This window comes from Rhinatrema bivittatum, chromosome 13, assembly GCF_901001135.1.
Source record: "Rhinatrema bivittatum chromosome 13, aRhiBiv1.1, whole genome shotgun sequence".
Classification (NCBI taxonomy): Eukaryota; Metazoa; Chordata; class Amphibia; order Gymnophiona; family Rhinatrematidae; genus Rhinatrema; species Rhinatrema bivittatum.
In genome coordinates, this window is record NC_042627.1 from 67,158,061 (window position 1) to 67,179,310 (window position 21,250).

The 21,250-nt window shown below is 44.0% G+C and overlaps 1 protein-coding gene across 1 annotated transcript in view; it reads left to right on the plus strand.

The window, feature by feature from the left end:
* The window catches only part of FANCI (FA complementation group I), a 153,004-nt gene that overhangs the window by 6,791 nt on the left and 124,963 nt on the right, over positions 1-21,250 (plus strand). The window lies entirely within an intron of this gene.

Genomic DNA, 21,250 nt, shown 5'->3' on the forward strand with positions numbered 1-21,250 from the left:
ACTATATTGTCTCTTCCATATTGTAGACGCCTCCTTGCTACCTAACGAACATATATGACTTCACCTTTAGGTTGATCTTGCCATAGATGGGACATGACCAAGCATCCCAAAATATTTGGTTTAAGCTGTGCAGGTATGTCCTGTGTGATTTGGGAGTTCGGGTTCTAGATACTTAACTCCCAAGGTCCAGATTAACAATAAGTTCTATTAAGTGATTGCTTTCAAAACCTTCAAAACCTATAGTCCTATCGGGGAACTTATCAGGATTTGTGATTCTATTCATGATCTGATCAACCCCACCACTGTGAAAACCCCCAGATTCTATGCAGGTTTTTTTCAATAGTATTAAATATTAAGAAATGGGCTGCTATTTTTCTAGTATTGCATTTCTGTTCGGTTTGTTTACAGGTCAAAAAAGGTTAGAGGGACATTTTGCACCCAGCTGTAGTGAGCTTAACCATAGCACTGCAGATCATGCAAAGGATAAAATTAGCATATGATAGCATTTCATCTGTCGTTCAAAGTTTGGTTCACCAAATGGAAACAAATCTGGCTGCTTGTCAGGGAGCTGGGCAGTACTGAAGTAACTATTCTATAAGGCCAGCAACTAAATGAGAGCACCTAAATTCTGAAACTTACGTTTACTACCAAGATCATGTATGCCTTCTGAGGGCATATTCTTGCTGTATTGAGCGATTTACAGTTAAAGGAAAGAAATCAACGTTGTTGATTTGACTCTACTAGGCTGCCATACTTCTATCCTTATAGAAGGTGATACCATGCGTAAGAACTCAGATTTCTTTTTGATCTAGCAGCTCAGTTGGAACCAGGCCTGGGATCTGGAACCATGAGCCACATGCTCAACTACTCAGGGATTTTTCCTTTATTTTGTATTCCTTCCCAATTTGTTGTAGTCTAGTCCATACATCAATTGTCCTTGGCTAGGGAGTACGCAGGACCCTGAATATATGTGCCAGATGTCGCTGTTGAGCAACGACTATGACTTTCACCACAGAGGTGTGAACACTCTGCTGTAACCCCAGCCAAGCCAAAAACTGGAAGACTTGACCCAGCAGTTAAACCCAGGTCCTTCTGCATGACAGTGCACAGTATTACTAGTGGGCTAGCCCAGAAATCGAGTTTTGTAGATCAGATGTTCCTCTTTGTATTTTAATAGATGGATATCTTCATTTCTTGAGCTTTTAATTGGCTGAAAGGACCCATTGAAGTGAGAGATTTATACTGATTTGTTTACATAAAATATTTTACTCTCTTGCTAATAGTTTCACTAAAAATCTAACTTTATTTGTATCCCATAGTTCTAAAACATCTCCATTGCAGAGTACAATTTATATGCAGAGTGATATATACAACAGTAAAATAGTTAAAATTAGCTAATAAAAAGAGTAGCTTTCAATCTCATCCAGAATACCAAGTAAGCTGTCTGACTGTGAACCTCTTCAGGAGCAAAGTTCCATACATCCAGACTTTTTCTCTTGTGGCACTTAATTTTTACGTCCAAATAGCTGCAACAACTGGTAAAGACTGAGAGCAAGAAGCAACATACCAAGCAACCTTATTCCTCAAACAAAATGAATTTGAATAAAGTGCTAATAAAACAATTATTTTACACTGAATGACTGGAAGCCAAGTCAGGTCTTTCAACCCCGGAGTAACTCTACCCTTCCATTGTAAGCCCAAACTAACCCATACAGCAGCGTTCTGAGCCAACTGGAAAGGCTGGCGGGGCGCTGCGGAAGCCTGCAGATAAGAATCTAGTGTTAAATACGCCATGCGTGTCTTCTCCTTTGGGTAGAGGAAAGCCACTAGGACTGTGGTATAAGTAAAAATAGGCTGTAGTTTTGCCCTTGGAGGAGATGGGTTGGGCGAGAGAGAGGTTTCACTTTGTTTCTTAAGTTGATGGTGACCATGTGTCACTTCTTAGGATGGCAAAATATAATAAAAGGAAAACAAAGTGGGGAGCCTGCACTGGTCTCTTTGATATGCTTCGATTTACGTGACTGGAGCAGGTGCTCAGGCTGTCAGCCGGGTGCATGGTGGCTGCTTCAGCTGTGTCCTTCCTGGTTTGTGTCTCTAAACTAGAAATGGGTAGCATAATAAGTGAAGAAAAATGAGGTTTTATCAATAACATTGACTCTTTAAAGAGTTTCCCTGCCAGCAGTGGCGTTACTGTATCTATTATAACAAAGCTCTAGCTTAAGCAAAGTGCAGACATTCTCAGCTTTACATATGTACCCATTACTGTAACTAAAACATTTTCAATCCTTTTATTCTCAGTATTCCTTTTCCTTAAATTTTCTGAATGCTTACTGTAACAGGAATGAATGTATTTTCTACTTATGAACACGGGAAATTAGATATTTGCTAGTGTGTTTGAAGATATTTTTTTCTTTGGGGGGACAGTAGGGAGTGGGCAGACGGGGGATCATTCACTTTAGCCCTAGATTCTTTTGGCATGACCTCTGATTTCACTGAAAGCAATGAGGAACCTGATGAGCAGATAAGATAACTGGCTGGTTTTAGTGACTTATCTTTAGGAAAATATTAATCTAAACCTACCTAACTGGATCTTCAGCTGAATATTCTCCTCAATCCAATTTGTTTGATTTTATGCGACTGGGATCCCTGGCCACAATTAGCCAGTTAGTACTAAAAATCCAATGATTCCTCCCTCCCACTGGCCCCCAATCTGAAAATTACCTTTTCCCCAGCTGTGCTACATTGCCAGTCTCTTCCCTGCTTGTCTCCCACCTGCCGAATAATGTAAATAAAAAAAAAGGTTATCTGAACTGATGCTTCCTTTTCCTTCCTCTCGGGCTCTTAAATAAAGAAATAATCCCCCTGCTTCATTTCATTCTTACAAACTGCCAAGAGTTTATTTTACACACATGCACAATTCTATTATTTTGGGGAAAAAGCAACCCTTCATCCTCACTATTATAGCTCAGTCCTTGTATTCATTCCAGATGCAGATTTGCTGCTCTGCTACTTCCGTGTCTGTTGGTGCTGTACAGGTAGTTACTATAACTTACCAATGTTTAGCCCGACTGACCTTTAGCCTTTTTGTGCGGATTATAATTCTGGAAAAGAGCCACTTTTAGAGTCTGACTAAATCTTCCTCCCCAAGTGTCTCCTTTTCTCAGGCTTTCTGTACCTCCTTTTACTCTATCACTGTGTGTAATAAATCTTTGCTGTACAATGCCGGGATACAGATTTTTCCTATGTCTCATTACTCATTTTACTTCCATCCTTAATTCCCTTTTGCTTATATTTTTATCATATATTTTCCAGTTTCCCCTTTTTCCCTTTGTGCCGTGATCGAAAATTTCACCGTGAACCGTTAACCTGAAATTTTATCCTTTCATGTTCTTTGTTTTATGTAAAGCCTGTTCGCTGCATTTCGTTTTCATGAAAACCGATTAGATGTTCCCAACGACAGTCGGTATATAACGTTTATAAATAAATAAAACTATAAATGCCACATCTTGTGTTGGCCTGCATATATTTTATTTCTCCAATCCCTTACATCAACTCCGTCAGCATCTGCCTCCTCCTTTGGAATTCCCACTTCTGTCTTGTCAGAAATAAATCATCCGTCGGGGTCTGCACCGGGGTCCTTTTGCATAGCTAAGTTCCTGCCTTTTGCCACCCAAAGGGATCAATGAGTATGGCTTGTCACTTCTGTTTTCCTGGCTAACCATAAGTTTCCTTTGCTCCTACATCTCAAAATAGATTCACCAGGATGAGAGCAGGGCAAGGGGTCTAACGTGAACTCTGTGCAAGGTTCAAGATATGTCTGGAATATTCTATTAGATACACAGTTCTGAACCATGACAGGAGGATGAAGTAGTGTGGCTGCTGTGCCAGTCCATTTGAATGCAGCAAGGGGATGATAAACATTTATATTTAAGAATCGATTTGCTCAGTTTTTCAAGCTTTGTTCTGTTTTTGAGTCTGTTATATATGCATCTCCTCCTTGGCCCTGATACTTATGCTCTAGGCAATTGATTGTTACCCATGCCTAAATGTAATTCTGAGGTTTTGACTGAAAGCCAGTATTGCAATGAGGAAAGAATTAGTATGAGAAGCCTATAACAGATCAGCAAGTCAACTCTCTTGAACTGTTTAGTCAGGCAAATTTTCCACTATTACAATCCAGTCCTCCTTTAGGTTGCCAAATGAGCTTGGAATGCCTCTGTTTTTCAAACATGTATTGCGATGAGCACTACAGTGAAACAGAAAGTCATTGCAGCCTTCTGGCCCTTCCACCTCAAATAAAATATAACTCAAATGGAAATAATTTCCAATGCACTGACGGGCACACTGAGTGACTAATGTATTGCTGATGCCCACAAAGTAAGCAATGGACATCTGCTGACCTTTAATCTCTCTGGCATTCAGCCATTACTAACAGTAGCAATCAGATCCCCAAACTAAGCGGAGGCCAAACTCCAAACAGATAAAACTGGCAGACTTTGATCTGTTATTGGGCAATAGGTGACTTGCGCCACAGCTGGGAACATTTTTGTTTGCCTGGATTTCAGATATTGCTTACGAGCTCCAGCCCCAGGTTGGGAGGAGAACCTGCTGCCACTGAACTTAACTGCAGTAGGAAGAGGCAGTGTAATAGGAGTGGCCAGCCTCGAACAGTGACAGCAAGGCTGCTGAAAAGGCTATTGGACTCCTAGGGTGAAGGTGATCAAATTCCCAGTGTAGAGATAGGAGTCAGAATTTCAGGTTCAGGATTTGCATATGAGAACCCCTGCTGCTTACTGCTGAATTACAGTCAAATATCACTGCACTGACAAATAGTGACAAAGTCCTAAACTGTAGAACTTTGCCTAAAAGAGGAATTTGTGATGGAAATGTATTGAAAATACCAAATAGACAGATCCTCCCCCTGAACAACAAGTGAGGTCAAAAGCCTTGGGCATCTGCTTCGTAGGAGAGAACAGAAATTGAGAGTTTGTACTAGGGTTTTTTCCATGAATCTCAGTCTTGTGGTGAAGGGAAGGGATTTCCTCTAACGTGGTGAAAGGTAATAAGTATGCTGTGGACTTAGCCCAGCTGGAATTACTGTGTAATGGGTGAGCTATGCGTCTAGCTGATTTATAACCATTATAACAGAAACTCTTCCTTCTTAGAGAGAAAGCACCAGGAGGTTGCCTGTACAGAGGTGGTATTGGGTTCTCAGAAAGAAGTGGACCCTAGAAGCAGATTGGGAGGTGGAGGGTGTAGACCCAGCATTATAGTGGCAATGGAGCAGTCTGCTCCTTGCCAGCCCATCTCCCTCAACATAATACTATATTTCTGCTCCCCTCCTTTCCACATTCTCTTGCCCCCTCCCCGGCCAATCCCACCTGAGCCACCAGTCTGAACACACACTCACCTCTCATACTGTTAGCCTCCAACATCCTATCCCTACCCCAATCCTCGTCAAGTCAGCTCTCTCCCCCCCACCCGCCATCCTCTCCAAAATCTTGCTGCCAGTGCTGCCTCCAGCCCTTTTCTTCTAACACTGAATGGCTGTGAGTGAGTTTGAGCTGCACAGTGTCCAAACTTCTGCCCTGTCCTCCCAGTCTCATGAGAAGAGTGGAACCCCCCCCCCCTTCCCAGTTTAAATGAAAAGCAGAAATAAAAAGGAGCAATGTAGCAGGAGCCACCAGTCTGGAGGTCAGTGAAGGATTGAAATGGTTGCCAGACCCCTTACTGTAAAGATACTTAAATGACTTGCATAAATCAGCAATTCAGGTAAAGGACTTGCATCTCACAGACTCCTGTTATAATACAGTGAAATATCACTTCAAAAACAAATAATGGCAAAGTCCTAAGTTTTGTAGAACTTTGAGTGAAAAAAGTCTTAAATTGCAGAATTCTGACCTGAAAGAGGGATTTGTGAAAGAAATGTACTGAAAAACAGTCCTATCAACCAAGCAGATTCTCACCCTGTGTGACAAGAGTTGCCAGAAGCCTTGGGTACCTGGTTTTCAGCTAGGATAGAAGAGCTTCTATCCTCATCCTGCTGTCTGTGTCTTGGCCTTTTGGCTGAAAAGATGAGGTCTCTCAAAGCTAGATAACAGCAAATTCTTGCCCATGAGCTTAGCTGAACTAGAATCGCTAAGAGCCACAATTACTAAGGACCTGAACCATTAAAAAATGAAGAAGTTATGCAAATTCTCCCACTGAAGAAGAAAAGGCTAAAGATAGTGACTGTGCTGAGGTAATATTAGGGCCCCTCTCCCACCCAGGAGGGCAGAGACCCCAGTAGCAGATTGGGTGGTAATGTTTAATCCCCCAGCAGGACAAGAGGCCCTGGAAATGTGTTCCCCAGGAGGGTGCAGACCCCAGTGTGATATCAAAGCCAGAGTCAGATCCCCAGGAGGGAGTGAACCCCAGCAGCAATGGCAGCAATAGATCCTCCCCAAGACCAACCATGCCCACCGGCCCAGTTGCTTCTTTTCACGTAGATAAAAGGGAGAGGATAATGGTACTTAATTAAGTGGGAATACAAGAAGTCCCTCCTATTCTATATGCTGGTATTCTGTGGGGACCAACACCCCAAATAGCTAAATGTTAAATGTTCTTGCTGTCTTATAGAAATGCATATAGTTGTATAGTCTGAGACTAATAAGCACAAGTAGGTAAGTGGGCAGTTTGATATCCTGTTAGCAATTTATTAGTCCTGTAGAAATGTATATAATCATATAGCCTAATAAACTTAAATATATTTGTACATACTGCAAGTCCCATTTGTTTTCCTGGGGTGAAGAGAGAAATCCCACCTACTAACACCTTCCTCGGTGGAGGCCCCAGGAATACAATGGCCAACAGAATCTGCCCAAAGGGAGCTCCCTCCAGGCTGGTCCCACACCCAGGAATGCCCCACAAGGAAAACGGTCAAGGAGCCATTACAATAGCATGGGAGTTCAGGCACGGTGCAGCGCCAACTCGCTGAGAGCTGTGTGGTGCAGGTAGAAAACAGAACAGCTATCAGCAAGCCTCCAGCAAAGGTGGGGAGGGGGGAGTGTGTATTGGAGAAAGATTCAGGGAACTACATTTAGGGTCAATGGGAGCTGCCACTGGCTCCCAGGCCTTATATGAAGAACAGTGGTGTACACGACTAGCAAAAGATATTGCATGGCTCTGGAGGACTTTTGTCCTCATCAGAAAAGAACTACACCGAGGGGGATATTTAGAATCTGTTCAAGAAAGATTGCAACCTATGATTATAGTGAACATTGAGTTCTATCCTGAGCCTAGTTTGGAATCTGCTTCTAAAACAAGACGTAACCAAGGTAGAGCCCCCAGAAAAAGGAGAAGAGGAACTGCCACAGCCGGTTTCCATTATTCTTTCCTACTTTCTCCCTCTGTGCATTTCTGTCTACTCATCTAAGCCAGGCTGCCTCCCCGTTAGAAATAGGAGTGCACGTCTTAGTTCCCCCAGGTAAATGCATTTAGGAATTTGGGAGTTTGGGGTATAATGTCTAGCAGCGTTGTTCATAATGGAAAAATTACAAAAATCCCAAACCAAAAAAAAAAGAAAACAGTTTTTTCATCTCTGCTCTGCCTGCCATTCCTCCTGATATTGCCCATCATCAACCATCTGACTGGACACAAGCATAGAAAATTATGCCAGTCTGTCAAATTCTAGCCATAAAGATTTAAAACACAGCAAGGCTTCTTTCCAATTATCCTCCTGGGAACTGAGATGTTAGAGGCAGAAAATACTGCAGAAGTGCTGCCCATGGAGTTGGAAGAGGGAACATCGCCTACAGGCTTCAAAATATATAAAAACAGGCAACAGTGCTTTCTTATGTCCTTGTGCCAAAGAAATGAATTCTAAATGGTAGTAAGGGGTGTATGAAGGTGGGATCTAGGTATCCTGCAAGGGACAAGAGGAATAAACACCCCTCCTCTCACTGAGTTGCTTACAAACCTCTGTATTCATATTTGTGGACTTTAATTGCATCAGTCTGTTAACAGTCAAGTCCTGACAGTGACAGCAGTCCCACTGACCACTTGCACGGTATTTCAAGAGCTACGATACGCACTTGCACCTTCATCTTAGCTTAAGAGCACAGGACTGAGGTGCCTCTCATAAAGAGGACGGTTTTCAGATTGTGCACTTTTGGGGCAAGGTCCATCATTTAACGGCATCAGATGGTGATTTCTGTCTTACTGTAAATTCCCTTTTCATTTGGATCAATTCTGCCCTCCCTTTCCCCTCTCATTCCCTCCCCTCCTTCCTTCCCCCAGCAGTGTCCTTCAAGTAGCACTGTCTGGCTGCCTCTTCTCCCACTGGCAGGGCCTGAGTCAACCCCACCAGCCTTTGTCACCACTGTGCATTAACAAACAAAAACTTCTGCAGGCTGGATCCAATCATGCCAAAAAACAAAAACCCATACCTCACGGCAGCCCGTAGTTTGGGGACTCCTGGCATATATTATTTTGTAATATCTTCATGCTTCGGTAGTGTGAGAAATGAAACCAAGAATCACGACTCCACACATCCACCCCTGGGTACCTGATTGCTGTTTTCATATGGATTTCACTCTATTAGCTTTTTCATTTTGTGAAACTGCAGTCTTGATTAACTTTCTGTCATCAAAAAATTAAGTCCTAATAGGTCAAACATCTTCAGTTTTCTTTCTAAGAAGTAGTGCTGGCAGTGTTGACTTTATTGTACACCATATTTAGTGAGGGTGACTCAAATAATTTGTTCTGTGTAATGTCTACATAATATCCACGCTTATCCAAGCAATTATAAAGTACACCTCCGACTAACGATGTAAAACAGTATACGGTAATTTCATGTCGGGTTGCAGGTCCATTTACCCCTAATTTCTATCTATGCAAATAGATGCAAATTCTCTATTCCCAATCAGAGAGGGAATGAACAAGAAGCCCACGTACTTCCTTCACTGAATATTCTCTAAAAGCAGTCTCTCCCGTAGACTGCTGGCTAAAGATCCCAGTGTAACCACACAAGGAAACCTAAAAAGAGCCTTCAGGCTGCTCTTAGGGGATGAGGCTGTCATTTCCACAGTATGACTGTTAAGCTTCCAAAAATCTTTTGTGAGACTTAAGATATATTACAGAATTTGCAGGGGCTGCCCGGTATCAGGAGGACTGTGAATGGAGCTCCCAGTCTTCCGATGCACTGCAGAGAGAAGACTCAATTTCACCCTTATAAACAATAACAGGAAGAAGGGTGCACCACTGAAACTGGAATGGCTGCATCTACCTGACAGTTTTCATCCTCCCAGCCCTTGGTTTCCTTTTGCAGATAACTTCCAGCATCTACAAGGATGCCTTAATCACAGGCTTCACACAAAGGCTGAGGCTTCCCTGCTGATATTTAAAGTGCTTTTTAAGCAGCTAAAACCACAGCTAGCAGGGGCCCAATATTCCAAGCGCGTTCAGCGCTATTTAGCCAGATAAGCGGGACTTCTGCAGCTAAGTAGCGGCTGCTGAATATGCACCCATGTGCAGTGAGTGCCGCTAGGCCGTACAAGTCCCTTATGTGGCTAAAATGTATACACAAAAAAAGTGGATGTGCATTGGGCAGATTGGGGGCGGAGCGAGTTAGACATATACCTTATCCGCCTATCTACCAATATTCAGAGTTTGGTGCATAAGTGTACGTCTAGTTTTAGGTGCCCCATAGAGCAAGTCTAAGCTTAGCCGAGTAGACTTATCCAGCGAAGTGCACACACATTCACATATGTTCAGTGGCTTCGGCATGCTGCTGAATATACATCGTATCTTAGCCGGATAAGTTACTTAAATGGCCAGCTTTGAATATTGACACTCAGATGCCCCTGGTTTAGTTTAAAAAAAAGGGGGGGGTAGAGGATCATTCCTCAGGAGACACCAGAATCCAGGGGAAGGAGGACAGCATTGATGCCGGCACCTAAATTTATCGTTTTGTTTTATGCATGCCATTAGAATGACATTTGTCACCCAAGAGCCACCTGAAGTATCTCTTACAGTGAGGAAGATGAGGCTGCCTCATCATCACATCACTTCAAAACGTCCCGTTCTTTAGGATGTGCCCAAAGTTAGTATAATCTTCCTTTTCTGACAGCTGCGAGCGTTTCCTGGCTTTTGAAAGAACTCGTTTTCAAGCTACTTTTTCATTATATTTTTTTTTTAAACGTGGGCTCTCCTGCTTTTACTCCAGGTTTGACATTTAAAAGCGTACATCTTGGACTCATTAGAAACTGTCCCGAATGATTGGAAGCAATCAGTAATAGGTCCGGAGCGAGGAAAGAGGCAGCCCCCCTGGCTTGGCGTGCCAGCCCTCCCTTTCAGCGGCAGCCGCGGGCTCAGCAGGAGTAAACGGTCCCTCCACTCTCCTAACCGCGTGTCGTCATCCTACTCGTGCATTTTCCAGCAGCGGGAGGAAACATTTTTTTCTTCCATCATCTGCTTTGCTTACGATTGTCGAGCTCCAACATATTTTCTGCCATTGGCAAAAGCGTGCGGCAGGGGGGAGGAAGAGAAACGTGCCCACACTCGGGCCATGATGGCAGCGGGACGGGGATGGAGCCAGCGCTGGGACTTCGGCCTCGCTTGGAACGTGATGCGCACGCCGGTGGTTTTCCTGCCAGGTCACCAGTCCGCGACCCTTTGGAACTTGCCTCCTTTTCCTGCACCGGGGGGGGGGGGGGGGGGGGGGGGGGGGGGAGACGGAGGCAGCCGCTGGGCCCCAACCTGGGACCTTTTCTTTTACAAAATCGCCAGCGGCTATCGTGCACGTCGCTTTGATTTCATTTTAAGAAATGCGATTAATCGAGTAATGCATTGAAATTTGGAAAACTGGCTGTACGGTGCTGTGTCTGGATCTGGCGCTGCCAGCTTGCACTGCTTTGGCTCTTGGCGCTGTTCTACTCATTTTTTTTTTCCCCTCTCCCTGCCCTCAGTGTACCAAGTGGAGTTTGCTGGTAAAAAGCTTTGAACAGGAGGTGCGGCGCCTCCTCAACGCTCTTACATAATTGAACAAGGAGTCCCTGTTCCCTTCCTGCCAACCTGAGCGGAGCTCTCCCACTGCCTTCAAACTGCCTGGTTCGTTTCTTTTCATGTAATTAAAACAAAACAAAAGAAATGAAGGGGCCAGGTTTCCCCTCAGTCGCCGCTGAAATAGAAGAGTTATTGTTCACGCCAGCTCTTTTCTATCCTCCCACCCTCCCGGGATGCATAATTTTACACATCCGTGGGGTTGAATAAGTTGACGTGTGGCAGGAGCGCTTCCCATTGGCTCCTGTCCTGCCGGGTCCCATTTTCAAAGTGGCGCTGACCAGCCCTGAGGTTGGCACCACTCTGTGGTATATAGACCTGTGCTGGCAGGGCCGGAGCACCTGGAGGCTGCTCTTGCCCTGTTTTGACTTATGAGGGGGGTAAGGTCATGCATCAGAGAAGGATGGGAGGATAAGGTGAGGGTCAGGGTGGGGAGGTGTTAACGTTTGTATTTCGGTGGCACTGAGGCACTTGGCAGTGGTGTGGCCGCATTCTGAAGTGAAAGAGGGGAAAAACCAAATTTCACTGAGTTTTTTCTTTTTCGTTTCGTTGTACAATGACATGGAAGGGAGTATTTCATTGCGCTTTTAGGGACGAGTGCGCGTCCCTGTTTTACAAAGGTCTGAATGTTGGCGCCAGCCCCAGTCCTTATGGGTAAGGAAGGGACGGGCAGAGTGAAAGACGCCTCCTGGCAGTGAAGTAGAAGTGGGGGTTGTGAAAAAGCAGTCATGGGTAAGGACTGAGACAGGACAAGGGATGGGGGAGGAAGCAGGGGCCGCCCATCCCCTGTTCTCATTCATTCATTGTTCAGAGGTTTCTGAAAAGACAAAATGCTGTAGCTTGGCCGAAGAGTTGAGTTTTTCAAAAAATCCAAGGCGTTTATTTAAAAAAAACAAAAAAAACTGAAAGTGTTTATGGTGACTGAGAGAGGCTGCAACGCTGATGATATTCCTTGGAAACTGGCAACCCTGCTACACTCCCAGGAACCCTACAATCTGCCTCCCACATTTCCGCAGCATTTGCCCCCTGGAGAAGTGGGATACGGGTGAATAGTGTGTGTGTGTGTGTGGGGGGGGGGTTGGTGTGTGGCACGATCTCTCCAGGTCGGTGCAAAGATATCAGGCGCACTAGGCAAACTTTACACACCAGCCCTCACTACACAATTAAAAACTGTGCATTTATAATAAAAGAGATTCATAGTCTGCCGAGGTAAAAATATCACAGCAACTTTTATATAATTTTTACATGCACTGCACTGGTGCCAACCAGAAAACTCTGCAAAAAAAAAGTCATTTGTTATTAAGCCTATTGTAAAATACATTTGATGTGGGCTTAGCCCTCAGAAAGCCATGAGTACACTGAACAACAATGATAATATAATAAACCAATTATGATGTATTTGTTGTGGTCCCGGTCGCCAGACTCGCGACCGGGTCCTTACCTTCCTCTCTCGCGCGAGGGAGACTGTTTTAAAGATTCAAATGCAGGAAGTTCCGGCTGCCTCCTTGATGATGTCAGACGTCGGCAAGATATTTACGCCTGGCGTCTGGCTAAGGAGGTTGCCTAGCAACGAGGTTCTCTCCTTGGAGGCACCAGTTGCTGTGTTTCTGATCCTGGTTCTGCTGGGTTCCTGATCCTGCTCATCTTCCGGATTCTTCTCGGTTTGTCTCCTTGGTTCCTGATCCCGGTTCACCTCTGATATTCCGTGTCTGTCCCTGTCTCGACTTCTGCTCCTTCTTCGCTTTGGTCTCGCTGCTGCCGCCTAAGTCCCAGCGGTCCGGATCCTCAAGGGCTCCTCCCGGGGGGGATCTCGGATCTCCAGGGTAACTATGTAGATAATGCAATGTGAATAAGTAAAACGAACATTTTTACTTACATTGAGGGTCAAGGAAAATCCAGGCAGAGCCCAGGAGAGGGCTTTTGAGGGAGGGGATGGCTATTTGGTGTGGGAAAGCCAGAGGTCTGTTAAGCCCTGAAGAATTTTTTATATATTATATTATATATATAGATATATATATATCTATATTATATATATATATATTTATATCTATATATATATTATATTATCTCTCTTCTTCTCTCTCTCTTCTCTCTATCTTCTATTCTTATCTCATCTTCTTCCTCTCTCTATTTCTTTTCTCTTCTCTCTTTTTCCTCTCTCTCTCTCTCTCTCTCTCTCTCTTTCTATCTCTCTCTATCTTCCTCTCTCTTCTCTCTCTCTTCTCTCTTTTTTTTTTTATTTACATTTTTTTTTCGGCGGCATGAAGGGAAGCAGCTGCACTGTTTCCTGCCAGGGTGGAGGTGGGGACGGGGACGGACAGTCAGAGACAGCAGCGGGAAGCGTCGGGAGTCATCGCTGCTGCCGCTGCCATAGGAAACTTCAAAGCCTCGTAGGAGACCCCCACCAAGGGACAAGCGCGCGCCCGCTATCCGGTGTTGGTGGCAGCGGCCCTGCAAGCATCGGGCACCGTGACCAACACTAACCACGTGATTGGCTGGACCAGCCCACCAGGGCATCCCCAAAGCCTCGATAGGCCAATCCGCCCTTGGGCATGAGGATGAAAGGCACCTGCTGCCAAGGAAAGCTCCCTCTCTCCGAAAAATGTCACAGGGCTGCTGTTGGTCACCGCGACTCTGTAGGCATGTGGCCATGGTGACCAACACCTATCATGTGATTGGGGTGATCAGCCCACCGGGGCATACCCGTAGCCCTGATAGGCCAAACCGCCCCTGGCAGCATGAGTGTGAGGCAGTCGGCAGGGGCAGCAGGGTGAGGCAGACGCCACAGGGGCGTTTTGAGAGGGGAATTTTTTTGCCGCCTCAATCTTCTGTCGCCTGAAGCGGCTGCCTCATTAGAGAACCGTCCCTGGTTCAGAACATGTTTTAATATTCCCATTGCATGCCATTTTGAGCCACCTCTGGGACGAGTTAGATACCTGCGGAGAGCAGAATTAGAACGTGGGACCTCTTGCCTGTTCCATTGTAGCTGACAAAGCCCCACGTCAAAACTGGAATAATCCCCAGCCGCTAACTAGTGTACGTTTTTTTTTAAATATTTCAACGAATGGATGAAGGTCTGCACTGAACGTTTCTTACCCCCTCCCTAAGACAGAAACAGATTTCGCTCCCCACACTCCTCTCCTTGGCAGTAACTTTCCTCTGCCAGCTGTGTCTGCATCCTGTTTTCAGAGGACCGAACCTCTTTACCGAAGGGACCTGTTAAGCACGGGGACCCTGCGGCTGTGTGCAGTTGGCTTTTTAGGATTCAGTGGCTGTATTTTTTAATTTCCCCCCCAGATGGCACTGTACACTGAGCCAAACACTGCTGCCACAAACCCAAGGGAAATCTGATAAGGCAAACGTCAACAGTCTTGAGGTCCAATGGCAGCAACACAAAGCACAAGAGCTACTGGGGAGTGGTGGTCTGGGCAGGACGCTGGGGGTTTTTGCTTTTCAGGCATTGCCAGTCATTCGTTTAAAATAAAAATTCATTAGACATGTAAGTTTTTTAATTCCCTCCCCCACAAAACAGGAACTAATCCGTGGTAGAGAGGACAGACCCTCTGCTCCTGCATATTCTCACGTGCAGGCTGGGGTCTGTTTAGAGGATTCTTAATTTCAAAAGTGAAGGTCAAGCCTCAAATCAAGTGTGGGCTACTCTACGACACAGCACCAGGAACGAAACTGTGCAGACTGGATGGGCATGATGGTCCCCATCATATTCTCTGTTTCTGTGTATCAAGGGTGTGTATCAAGGGTGATTATTTGGGTGCAAAATGGCAGCTTTATCATCGGACGGTCCAGAGGTGGGGCCCGTCACTGGAGAGGGGACAGGGCTGGCGTCGGGGTCTAATGTAAATGCAACACAACAGTCACGCTTTTTTCAGTGGCGTTTAACAAAAGAAAACAAAAAGCGCAAACATGGCATAGGCTCCTTGATGTGCAGAGAACAAACAAAGTAGCCCGGAAAAATGTGAATTCCCTTACCAAGCAGCCAGGGAGGGAGATCCTTCTCAGACCCAGTCCTCTAGAACAAAAGACGTTGTACCAGCAGATAACTCCCTGTTGGCTAGCACTTAGAGACAGCTGCACAGACAGGGTAGATCTACCCGGTAGCCAGTGACTACCTGACTGGACATAACGCCACCCACAGTACCCGGGAAGCAATGTTTTGGGACTATGCCCCAGTTTAGTCCCAAACCACCAAGGCCAAGAGCTCTAAACCCTCAGCGCCCTTACACCTGGCAGATGCCCCTCCAGTGACACAGCCACACTCTAGTGGCCATGCTGGAGTTTTGGCAGACGCCTGCCGCTCCTGTGGCTGACTGAAGGGCTGGTGGTGTGTTGGCAGCCTGGATGGTCGCCCGCCTTTTCTGACAAGCCTGCAATATGGTGTCTATTCATCAAAACTCACTGTGCCGTAAGTCTGCCACATTGTCACAGTTCTCACTAAAATTAAGGCCAAAACAGAAGGCGGAAACAAACGTAACCTCACATTCATCAAATTGCCCAAAACATAAATGTGAGGAAATATTTATGTAGAAAAACAAATAAAAAATAATAGTCCCAGACCAAACTTGTGAAAAATTCTTTATTCCTTTTAATGAAAAATCTTTTAATCCCTCTAAACACAAAAATGCAGTTATCCGGCCACAAGCTGCTGATGGCTGTTTTATTTGTTTCGTGCCAGCGAGCTATTTGGTGTGGCAGCGTCTGTCCCAATGCAGTGGGCCTTGGATTTTCCCTGGTTGTGAAGATGCTGGTGGGGGACATTGATATATATCCTGTTTGAATGCTAACTTATCTCCTGACAATTTGATTGACGCTCCTGATGAAGCCCTTACAGACGAAACATGTTGGGTTACCTTGAAGAGTAAATTCATTGATTCTGCCAGTGTTGTCTCGTGATCAGATCCGTAGGCCATCTGCAGGAATGATGAAGAAGTATTATGAAGCTTTATTATTCAGCTTAAATTGTCTATTTCCTTTTAAAATCTTCTTTTGAAAAAAAGCTTTTTTCTTCCCCGTTTTATTTTAATTTGTTTTCCTTTTTTCTTTCTTGAATTTTTTAATATGTTTTGTTGGTAGTGTTTGGCTCAGATATTCAGTGGCACAGCCAGACCGCTGAATATACTCGATCTTACATTTAGCTAGATAAATTTATCTGGCTAACTACAGGTCATGCACATATCCGGGTAACTAAACCAGATAATGCCCCGTCTCTTCCCTCACTTAGCCGGCTAGCCATCTGGCTGAATTAAGTTAGCCAGGTAAGTGGCCGCCACTGGCCATGTCTAAATATTGAAACTGCACCACTTAGCCTGGTAAGTTTGAACTTTAGTCAGCTAAGTGGCACCGAATATCGAGCAGTCTGGTATCAGGAACTTGTGATGGAAAATGGTAAATAAATAAATAATTGCAAAGCAAAACGACACAGAGCAAGACAAAATCTTTTTCTGCCTTACACATTATGTACGAGTTAAATCACAAATGAACATATTATCTGCTCATTATTGTAAGTTATCACACGTCATCACAAGCTAGCATGTTAGCAACATCCCTATCCAGTGACATCACTACAATGATTGATATAATCATCTCCAGACTTATCTGATTTTAGGCTCACAGAGGTTTTTCCCTGACCTTTCACCTGTACCTAGTTTATTGCTAACACAGGGGTAGATTTTGAAAAATTACGCCCGCGCGTACTTTTGTTCGCGAGACCGGCGCAAACAAAAGTACGCTGGATTTTAATAGATACGCGCGTAGCCACACGTATCTTTTAAAATCCGGGGTCGGCGGGCGCAAGGCTGCGCAAAATCGGCAGCCTGTGCGTGCGGGGCCGCGCAGCCTGCCTCCGTTCCCTCCGAGGCCGCTCCGAAATCGGAGAGGCCTCAGAGGGAACTTTCCTTCCACCCCCCCCACCTTTGTTTGAAAAGTTACGCCTGCCTGAGGCAGGTGTAACTCGCGCGCGCCGGCCCGGGAGCGGTTTCAGAGGCCTCGGCCATGCCCCCGAAACGTCCCCGGGCCGGAACCATGCCCGCGGCCCCGCCCCGGATGACGCGCCGCCGCGACACGCCCCGACACGCCCCCCCCAGGAAAGTCCCGGGACTTACATGTGTCCCGAGGATTGCACGCACCACCGAGCCTATTCAACATAGGCTCGGCACACACAAGGGGAGCTTGGGGCAGCTTTTCAGGGGGTACGCGCGTATCCCTTTGAAAATCTGCCCGCACAATGAGGTCATTTTACTTTGTTGCACACAGCACGTGCAGTTGGGTGGAATCTCTCTGTCTGGGTCCCAGTGGCTTTCAAAGAGGGAATTCAGTATCAGCAGCTCCTACGTCCTTTTCATCACCAAGAAACTCTCGCTCCCCTCTGCTGCTGCCTCTGGTTTTGAAGGCCACATAATGAACTGGTTTCCCAAAGGTAGACAGCATGAGCTTTTGCCAGTTCTAGCCCAAGAATCAGATTCATTAGGAGAAACCCCAATTTCTGGGTGGTTTAGGGTCTTAATCTGCATTTCTTTACAGATACATTTTCTTAATTCAACATAAATATTATTCTAAAAAGCATCTACAGCAAAATAGTGCTTTCTACAGAGTAAAAATGTGCATTCATCTCCCTAACAGCTCTGTATCCCATATTATGCATCTCCCTAACAGCACTGTATCCCTTATTATGCATCTCCCTAACAGCACTGTATCCCTTATTATGCATCTCCCTAACAGCTCTGTATCCCTTATTATGCATCTCCCTAACAGCGCTGTATCCCTTATTATTTTTTGTTTGCTCTTATTTTTCTGGGTGTTAACCATTTTAATCTACCACTTTAAAGGTCTGCAGACCCTCCATTTTTGTCAGTTTAACAATCCCCTTTATGGTGTGTATGTATAAGTAAGAGGTCCACTGGCCTGACGAGATCCAGAGACATAGGAGGCGGTATAAACAGCTAGACAGGATTTATTGGAAAAATAAAAATTCAGGAGAAATAAAGTCAATCAGATTCTTAGCCTTAAGAAACTGAAATGTCCATTCAGCCCAGTCTCGCAGCCCACGGATAACGCGGCTTTACAACATCAGTGTCCAGTCTCGATATTCAGGATTCAGGCCCAGAGGGGGGATAACCCCTTATTATTAACCTAAGAATGACCCTGGGGTTGTTTAAATATAAGCGAGGCTCTGGGCTTTGCACTTTGGTAAAATATGCAGGGCCTTCACATAGAGCCAGACCCAGGGCTTTAACAGAGGGAGAAGCATGACAAAGGGGCCCACCCCCCTTTGTGCAACCCTTCGTGCAACACGAAGTGCCACCAATAATCGCCAAATATTCCCTAAACGCGAAGAAAAATGGCAATCCATCAACCCTCATCATCCTGCAAGGACAACAGAGATAAAACAAACACTATCAACAACTGGAAAGAAAAAGGTATGAAATCTAAAACAAAACTTAAAGTCCAACACACAACTATTAATCACAAAAACAACATATCACTCTGTAACTATCTAACTCTTTCCTTCCTACTCTTCAATGCTCAATCAATAATCAAAAAAATTCCAATCATCAATGACCTTCTCCAAGATGAAAAACCAGACTTTATAGCCATCACAGAAACATGGGCAAAAAACACAGACACAGTAATAATCAACCAAATCAACAGTTCTTCTTACAGAACTTTTTCTTTACCCAGACAAAAAAAGAAAGGCGGAGGCCTAATACTCATCTCCAAAAAAAACCTAAAAAAAAATCTAATTCCAGCAAGCAACTGCTCTCCACTGGAAATTGCACTATTTGATTCTCCACACTTACAAATCTGCCTAGTATACTGCCCTCCCAATACTCTCGAAAAAAACTGCTCACCACTCATTAACTTTTTCCTGGCCAAATTATCTATCATCAAACCTATAATTATCCTAGGTGACTTCAACCTACACATGGACTCTACCCCCCTATCACCTGCCTGCTCCTCAATCATTGATGCACTATCATCTCTGTCTCTCAATCAAATTATCACTGGATCTACACACAAGGCAGGTCATACTCTAGACCTAATCTTCATCAATACCAAATTTTGGTCTAATCACCAAACAACGATTTCAAAAATTCCATGGTCGGACCATTCTATCATCCACACAAATCTAGTCTCACATCATAAACAGTCCACAAGAAAAAACACAACCAAATCCTTCTCCTATCATCCACCTTTCTGCATAGAAACCCTTCAAACAAATCTGCAGTCTGAAATAACTAACATTGATCTATCAAACATAGAAAATGCAACATCCTCATGGTTCAACATGACGAAAACAATAGCAGACAAGATAAACCCCATAATAACAAAAACTATAAAAGAAACAAAAAAATCAGAATCCTTGGTACAACAAAAACATCAGAGCAGCAAAAAGGAAACTCAGAAAAATAGAGAGATCCTGGAGAAAAAACAAAACCACCACACTACTAAACGTATACAGAACACAACTCGCCGAATACAAAAAACTCATCCATAAAACAAAAAAAGACTTCTACTTCAAAATAATTAACAAATACCAACAAAACCCGAAGATGCTCTTCAACATATTAAAAAGCTTAACAAAATCCTCTCAACATGAACAACCTCTTTAATCATCGAAGATAAACTGCGATGACTTCGCTAACTTCTTTAATGAAAAAATCAAATTACTTATAAAAAAAACAACCTAAAAAATGAATCTCAAAACCAGAAATTACTGAACATTCAATCAAAAACCTGGTCCAACTTTGAAACAGCATCTTCCTTAGAAATCCAAACATGCATCAAAAAAATGAACCCAGCTAAACACCACATTGACGCCATTCCCATCACAACAATAAAAAATCTCAATCCATCAATTACCAAAACACTAACTAAAATTGTAAACCTTTCCCTCTCTGAAGGAAAATACCCAGAATGCCTAAAATCGGCCATCATTAAACCCATTCTAAAAAAAAACAATCTAGATCCAGAAAATCCAATGAACTACAGACCCATATCAAACCTCCCATTCATTGCCAAAATCATTGAGAAAATTGTCCATACTCAACTCACTGACCATCTAGATGATAATAGCATCCTCTTACCTTCTCAATTTGGCTTCAGAAAGCAACTTAACACAGAAACACTACTACTTGCTATGAATGATTTCGTACTCAAAGGATTCGAAAAAGGCCAAAGCTACCTTCTAATCCTGCTCGACCTATCAGCAGCATTTGATACCGTAAATCATTCTATACTGATTAATCGTCTATCTGAAATTGGTGCTAACAAAACAACCCTTCAATGGTTCTCCTCCTACTTGTCACAAAGATCCTACCAAGTACTACTTAATGATTCCCTATCAAAGAAAATCAACTTAGACACTGGAGTCCCCCAAGGATCCGCCCTTTCTGCAATGCTCTTTAACATATATCTCCTCCCACTATGCCACTTCCTTGCAAATCTTAATCTAACCCACTTCATCTATGCTGATGATATTCAAATATTAATTCCAATAAAAAATTCAATTGAAGAAACATACAAATTAACTGCCTATTACCTAATCAGCATAAAGGAAATACTAGCCAACATCAAACTCATCCTCAACTTTGACAAAACTGAATTGATATTACTTGACAGAAAGAACAACTCTCTACAAACACCGCCACTCAATCTCATAGACCAAAATACAATATTATCTCCAATCAACCATGCCCGCATCCTCGGAGTAATTATAGACAAAGATCTTTCATTCAAAATCATATTTCAACAAAAATCAAAGACGGTTTTCATAAACTACTCACACTTCGTCATCTAAAACCTTTTCTCCCAAATAATGACTTCAGAACAGTTCTACAATTACTAATTTTCTCCAATATAGACTACTGCAACTCTCTACTTCTCAACTTACTGCTAAACACCATTCGCCCTCTCCAGATCCTACAGAATGCAGCTGCAAGAATCCTCACAGGAGCCAAAAAGCATGACCACATCACCCCAACCCTTATTTCACTCCATTGGCTACCAATAAAATACAGGATTGAATACAAAGTCCTTTCCATCTTACATAAAATTATATACGGAGAACAAAAAAATTGATTAAGCCCCTACATACACCTACATACCCCAAGTAGAAACCTGAGGTCAGCAAACAAAGGACTCCTAAAAACACCACCAACGCATTCAAATCAACTCACCTCCACCCAAAATAGAGCTA